Genomic DNA, 8,437 nt, shown 5'->3' with positions numbered 1-8,437 from the left:
TCAGAAAGCCGCGTTAGAAAGCTCAATGTCGGAAGTGATCACGAGCCAAGTAATTCCTGTAGGCGGGGGTATTGCGTTGATGATATTTATAACTTCCTTAGTAAATATAACATATACGTAAGAGATTATGTTATGTTTCATCTTCATGTGGAAGCGGATATGTTGTAATATGTTTTATAAGAACACTAGCTTTTGCCCGCGACTACGCGTTGAGTTAAAACATCGTAAGCCTACGTGTTCTTCCAGACTATGTTTAACTTCTATGACAAATTTAACTATATCCGTTCAAACTCTCATATTTAAAATATTAATAAAATAAGTTAGATTCCAGTTTGCGTTATCTCAAAAATTTCGTTTAATTACTAGAACGGTGTCAATTAATGCTAGAGTGTGGTGTAATACATTTTACTGTAGCTTTGAGTTTATCTGTAACAAAGAAACTACGTAACCTAATTTTCTCGGAATTATAATAGTAAATTAAATCAATTTATCATTTACAACAGACGTGTCAGTGATAAATAGCGTTACAAAAAATGGAAGAATAACATCTTATTAAAACGATATCTTCTTTTTTCGTGAGAATATTGTCACACGCTTCATTGTGAGCATTTTCTCTGAACATTTCCATTGATTATTGCTTCTAGAAGGAAAACAAAGCCATGACTATCGCATAAATTAAAAAAAAATGCATTTTTTAATGGCTTTATATTTACATTTAAATAAAAAAAAACACAATCCAACTATTTTCTACAAAAGAACAGTCAAATAAATTTAAAATAAAATCTCTGTGGGCCTAAATACCTTAGGATAATATTTTTTTCAGATATTTAACCGTACTTAATTCTCCGTATCCGATTTACATACTAAAATAATTTGTCCTTCTTGTAATGAAGGCCAGTATAAAATATTTAAATTGCTAGCTCCAATTAAAGCAAAATTCCTCCGAGTATCGGAACCAGTACGGCAACGATTGGTCGCGTGTTCAATACGATATAGCGTGCCCACGAAAAACCAGACCTCGATTGCAAATAGAGCTGGGATATAGTCCATATATCGATATTAATTTTAACCTATTACTCATATTTACAAAATTGTAAGCCTTTTCACCGAATTTAAATTACTTACTTAAACAAGTCCTTAATTATGGCGAAACAATTACGGTCGTTATAATGTTATCCATAGATTATTTCAGTGAGATGTGAATTACCATAAGCTAACTAAACCTAAAATAAATAGTTAAGAAGATTCTATATAATTGACCCACAATTAATGTAATCTACAAGCCCATAGAAAATTACCGATAGTCCAATATTTAATTCAAATAACATTATAATTGTCTTTCAAATTAAATAGTTGAACGACGCAGAGACTTTGTAATAATTTTAACACCACATATCGATACAATCGTCACATATTTGTAGTACAACACTATAACAGCCCTCTAAATGGATAATATCTCGCGTCCATCAAACCCGTGTCCACTTGTCACAATCTTGCGTAACCTATAAATTGTTACATATGTTTACAACATACATTTATGAATCGAATATCTCACATTTATTGCACAATAAATTATTTCCTTCGCACGTTACATTGCAAACGTCTTTGAAAAACCATAAATCATGTTTATTTTTATTTTGACACATTCTTTAAGGATCATAATAATTTATTTATGGAAAATCAATTAAAACGTAAAATAAGGAGTCAGACGCGATTTATTTTCTTTAGTTAATCAACTTGGATTTACATAAGAATGTTAGGGGAAAGGTATCCTGGAGAGATAAAGTACGGAATGAATAATGGTGCAACAAAAGGGAAACCTAAAACAACTAAAAAAGCCGGAAGTTGTGGACCAAAATACGAATTATTACAGATTATCAAGGAAAGGGATAAAGAAGCCCAGGAAGAAGAATATCGTGGGTAAAAAAAATTCTCCAATAAAACAAAAGCCCGCGTTCCGAGCTGCTAGAGTTCATGTTATCATGATCGCCAATCTCCATTGCGACATAACACCATAAAAAGCTTATTATTAACTATTTGTTAAAAATTAGGACCTTTCACATAATTTTAGTTTTATTAACCTAACGGTTTTCCGGATTACACAAGTACTGTATAAAATTTTTACCGCTCGAACAAAACATTGATTCATTTTTAGTTCCTCGAGATTTGACAGTTAAAACATAAAAGTTATCTTTAATATAATAACGAAATTTTATTGTTGATTTAAGTATTATCTGGTAAGCTTTGCCTCCACAAATCAAATGCAAAGTGCATCGTGAAAATTTAATCGCGACTGGAATAAAAAAAATTGAACAGCGGACTTGTATTGGTGTACTTACTATATTGATATTTTGCATAACTAAAGATTCAGATCAAAGGTGATGGAATTTTTTTATTAAAACTTAAAGGTTATGAAATCTGGTTATAAATATGTTTCCATATTTTATTTAATCAACTTGGAAATAAAAATCATGTGCTGAGGTTCAATTGATTTTTATTGTAATTAAGAGCATTTTTAGTCAGACTTCAAAAACTGCAATCTATAGAATAAAATAATGATAAAATTTACATCAAAAACGTCACAAATATTCCACTATTTCGATAGGAACCAAAGTTCATTAACCCTGAACCGTGTAATGACTAGCACAAATCGATTAAATATGTGTAAACATCGATTCCGTGAATCAAGAGGTGTACATCGGATTTTACGGTTTAAATCAATTATCACATAAGTGACGAATTCTTGATACGTTGTTCCGAAAAGGTTCACGGCTCACCACATCCAAAATGTTTCGTCCTATTTCCTTTACAAAATATCGTAAAACACTATGGACCTTACCATAAACAATTAGATAATGTTTCACATACATTTTAGTTTAAGTATCGATTTTTAACAAATCATTGTTGTAACATTACGCCTAGGCAAGCGAAATGAAATTTTGACTAATTACCAACTAATTACTTTTATTGAAAACAGTGTGGTAGTACATTGCAATCAGCAACATACATTTATTGACCAAACAGAGTCCGTTTTTAATTCGTTTTTCTCGCAGATATATTTTCAGTCGTACTTTAGTTTACGGCAGTATAAATTCTTCATTAAAATACTGACCTTGTATCCATCAATTAAAACATTTTTTGTTTGTAAATTAATTAAACAAATATGAAGAAAACAAGTCCATATTGAAATTTTCCAACAAAAATACACGCCACAATGAATAATAATCACAAAATACTAAAGATACTATATAAAATTTGTATATAGTCCAGGCGAGTGGCGCCGCGTCTGCGGGGTAAACATTATTAATTTATGTAAAAGGATGTCGCCTTAATTGAAACGGTGAAAGAATATTCCAGACTGGTTTCTGAAGACGTGTAAAAAACTCGAGCGCCGCCGTTATCACTTTATATTATGTCACATTAACATAATCACGGCATTCTATGAATAAATTTATTTCACCAGTTACACAGAGGGTCATTTCATAATGTAGTGTTCGAAACATTTCTTCTGTATTATACTACGGAATGTACCCTATATTACAAGGTCAAATTTATTGGATGGTACGTCTAAGAATTTAACTATCCTTTAGAAAAATGGCAACTTTATGCGTAAGGTCCAAAGTAACATGTTTTAGTATACCTGACTATACCTATGGAATTACTTTTTCAACAAACTAACGGCATTTCAGAGCAGCTGTTTATTGTAACCTTGAGATCGCAGGCTAGGCGCTCAAGCATGCACATTTGCTGCTAAAAATAAAAACTATGTTTTTGAAATCAATTTACAAGACCGCGAATTTTTATAAGCGCTTTAATTGAAATAAGCTTCAGATGACTGGCATTGTAAACATTTTATTTCAACACTAGATGTTGCTTGCGACTTCGCCCGCGTGAAATTAGAAAAAAGTAAAACCTATGTTACTGATAATGTAGCTTTAAATGGTGAAAGATTTTTTAAATTCGGCAATACATACGAAACTATACAGTTACATACATACGAAAATCTAAAAATACAAATCTTTCCTCTTTACTATATTAGTTTGAACATAAACATGTCAAGATAAAACAATATAACTATGCAACAGTATAACAAAGATCACAATTAAAACCTTAAAGGTAAGATCGTGAGCATGCATTCTCCAATAGAGATATATTAACTTCATGAGACAAAGGCGAGTTACCGCGTTACAGCGGTAGGAAGCCGACAGCCGCGCCCCACATTCTAAGCATGTGCAGATTGGCCGTGGAAACGAAACAAAGAACCCAACATAGACATTCACTAAATCGAACGTTTAAAATATTTCATGAATTTTGGATACAAATATTTAGTACAAATCGCAGATGAAGCATATCAAAGATATTTATGCGGTTCTGAAGTTTCGATTTAATTCATCATTACCTAGTGATTCATTAGTTTTAGTTTATAGTTTCAATGGAGTAAAAGTCAAAGTTCGCTAACTAATAATTAGTATAGTTAAAGAAATAGTATTTGCCAACAGAATTTTAAGTGCTAGGGTAATCATTGCTATTTGTAAAGTACCATTTTAAAAATTAAATAATTTATATAGCAACTTGATTTTGTCCTTACGTCCTTGAAATCTGACCTTGCAGTACTCGCGCATTTTAAATGCAACTCTGATGCAAGACAACGTTTTTTGTGTCGATAATATAGAATGTAGTAATTCCCACCGACTCACGTTAAATCGAGTTACTGAATTTTGTTAAATTATACTTAAAACTCATGTTATAATGTACGGTATACAAAAGTTTATATCTAGAGTTTTGTAACTATTAATTAAATTTAAACATACATTTTGATTGCCTGTACGAATACTATGTTTGGATTGTATAGTTCTGTTATTCAAAACGATTACGTCATAAAGTTCATTTGTCAGACAAAGGCTAAAGAAAGGCTATGATATGTGTTATATTAATGTTGATTACATTATGATACGTTAGCCAATTTTCCAATAGGAATAGAAGCTAAACAACACCTGCGACGACAGGCAAGTCTGCAAAATTATCTGCTATATTATTTAGTGAATCGCAATTAAGTTAATTATAATAAACACACGTACAATTTGCGTTCAACAAGCGGTTGTCGCGGCGCCCACGTGAAGCCGGTGTTTTCGTAACCTTGTGAGAACTGAACCCATAATTCTTATGATTCATGAACAATACTAACTTACGAGTGTATTTCGTAAACAAAACTATACATCAAGTTACTGCTGTAGTTAGTTATGTACGGGTGGTAATTTCAAGTTAAACACTACACGATCAAAAAATCTGAACTTTTAGACAGTTACAAAATATTGCAAAATCTTAAGGAATGTAAGCAAAAATACACAGACAATGTAGATAATATCGCTGGCGTTTTAATGAGTTGAATTAATACCGCCTGAAATAGCACAATTAATTATATTATGTTGATAACAAAAAAAAAAAACAAAGTTAAAAATCATCAATCACTTTATAATAAAAATAGCTGTTGCTCGCGACTTCACCCCGTGAAAATAAAAAAAAATGTAAAAACGTAGCCTATGTTACATAGTGACAACATAGCTTTTTAATAGTGCAAGAATTTTTTAAATCGGTTCTGTAGTTTTTGAGTTATTTCAATACATACAAAATTACAAATCAATTACAGATTACCAGACATATTACAAAATGTCAACTAAAACCATTCTATAGCGCAATATGCAAAATTCCATTTGGTTGCAACCGGGACATGCCGCGGCATTACCAAGCGTTTTCTTACTGGGTCAACGTCTCGGTAAACCTTTGGGTACACAAAAAATCGACATTTATATATTTCCACTTATTCATTAAACTATATAACCAAATCAGCATAAACAGAAATATTTAAATCACATACATACTGTACATAAATCGACTGCCGAAGGATTGGCCGGAAAAAACGACATCCTGGTTGAGTAAAAAAAAAACTCGCCTTTAAAAGATTTTCCCACAAATTACTTAGTAAGTCAACATGTCTGACACAAATTTTGTTATCGTATTAAAGTAGAAATAAAATAAATCGTAACATCTTAAATTGACTAAAAGTTAATCAAAATACTTAGAAAATATGTTATAATACGACGAATTGTACATAAGTAAAGTAGAAAATGATACACGAGTAATGTGAGTATAAATAACTAAATACATATTTTACCGATTACCAAGGTAAAAAATAGCCTTATACAATCATAGGAATAACCGACGACATACAATTATAATATTGAATAAGTTACCTGCACAAGGAATATTTAAAGAAAAAAATAACAAAACATTAATTTCAATGCAACATTATGCAAGAAAATTAAGATAATATCAATCGTCCTCGACTTCTTATAATCTAGTGGTCACCACATAATACGCAGGATTAGTCTGTTACAAACGTAATATACAATATTCTGCATAGATCACGTAATAGCGTATCAAACACGCAAACATTAGGAACTAAAATGGAATTTGGGTGAACGCCTGATTGCATTTTCAACGGCTCGTTTGCAGTAAAGCTCGACAAATTGCATTGGCGCGGTCATAATCTACAGAAGCCAGCACGCACCTGCTATATCATTTCTCAGAATTTAATATATTTAAATAAACAAGATATACTAAGAAAAAGCTGTGTTGCCCCATATAATTAAACCACTTTCGACCGCGACTCCGTATGCGTGAAATTAAAAAAAAAATAACAAAGTAGCCTATCTGTTCTTCCAGACTATACTCTATAGTCAAATTTCATCGCGATCCGTTCAACCGTTTAGGCTACAAACTCTAATAAACATACATCCATCTAAACTCTCGCATTTATAATATTAGTATAAAGTGTGAAATATAAATTTGGAAGTATGATATGGGTGAGAATTAAACACATGATTTGATTTAAGATGTTGAAAAAAAATACATTAAAAACTCTTGGTTATTGATATACTTTTTTCTTCATTAGATAGAAGCCATTGTTTCTTACTGCCAATTAGTAAAGCACTTACTATTAGATCTCTTGATATCACGCACAGACAATTTCAATCATAACACATTTGTCATTACATAACAAAACTAATTAGCCAAACAAAAACTCTTAGTACACTAGAGGTCTATTAAAGTGACAGGTAAGTATACACAATCAGAAAATAACAGTTACATTCCAAGTATAAAATAAACATTTTTTTTCTCACCACACCACAGCTTATCCTTTAGATTTTATAAACCTACACCATATGTTATGACCATAACGTCTTCAAGTGGTTAATAGTTAAGTATTTTTGTGTCTTTTACATCTGCGTGATTCCGTCACTAAGGGCTTCTCACATCACCTGTCACAGCGCTATCATAAATAATTAATGTCAGTCTTACAGATTGAATACCGCTTGGTATGCGCCGGCGCAACCCAACCGGCAGTTCGCAGCGATACGTATAATTATAACGCTATATAATTATAAAGAAAAATATCAATGAGATGACACATTACAACCATAGATGCTTTAATTAAATCAATCTGATCTGCCCTTTGAATAATTGTTTGTAATTGACTGAAATTAATGATTGTCTGTACGAAATCTTAAGTACTAACAAAGAAAACATAGTTCTGTCTACGTATTACTTGTTCTCTATAGTCCTCTTCAGTAATTTTTTACAAAAACCTGATTTCTTTTGTAATTTTAAAGCTCGATCTTCCTTCATCTTCAGTGTATCCTCACCCTAATAATTACATTGTTGCGGTCTCCATAACAATTTACGTATAAAAAACTAATGACGGACTCATTAGCACATTAATTAATTGACGGCGACACGACACCGGACTGTTTAAACCGTTGGCGAATGGAAAAATTTGTCGGCCGTCATAAAACATCAAGATATAAAGAAACTAGTTGAATAAGCAAACGTATCCGGCGTCGGTGTATCGCGATCTTAATGGACCGGTCGCTAAGATTAACCGGATAATAAAACTCCTGGCGAGTGCTTGAAATCACTAAAATGTGGGTTATTATTGTGACACAAGTACGTCGTAATAAACTGCTACGAAGGCGGTAAGCCATAAACAGTAGTAAAGTAATAAAGAAACATCAAACATTTTAAAATCATTTACAATACTGTAATAAGTCAAAGGACATTAAACCTTCATCATGACGCTGCCTTTGCTACGAAGGGTCGGCACAGTAAACACTCTACCTTTTTACATATATGACTTCTTTACGTAAAGTTTAATATGAAACATCAACAATGATAACCAGAAAACATCGATGTATAAACCATACCATTTCCAAAAACAAATCAATGAGAAACATTTACTTTATTGCATTGCATACCCAGAAAAACTTTACTGTACTACTAACACACTTGTAAAGTAAACTGTAAACATCTAAAACGGTTACAAGAGTTAGATAAAATCTGTGTACCAAAAGGTCAGAGAGAAGATCGCCTTGTTTCGAAG

This window comes from Papilio polytes, unplaced genomic scaffold (genome assembly GCF_000836215.1).
Source record: "Papilio polytes unplaced genomic scaffold, Ppol_1.0 DF822845.1, whole genome shotgun sequence".
Classification (NCBI taxonomy): Eukaryota; Metazoa; Arthropoda; class Insecta; order Lepidoptera; family Papilionidae; genus Papilio; species Papilio polytes.
Note: the sequence above shows the minus strand (reverse complement) of the source record.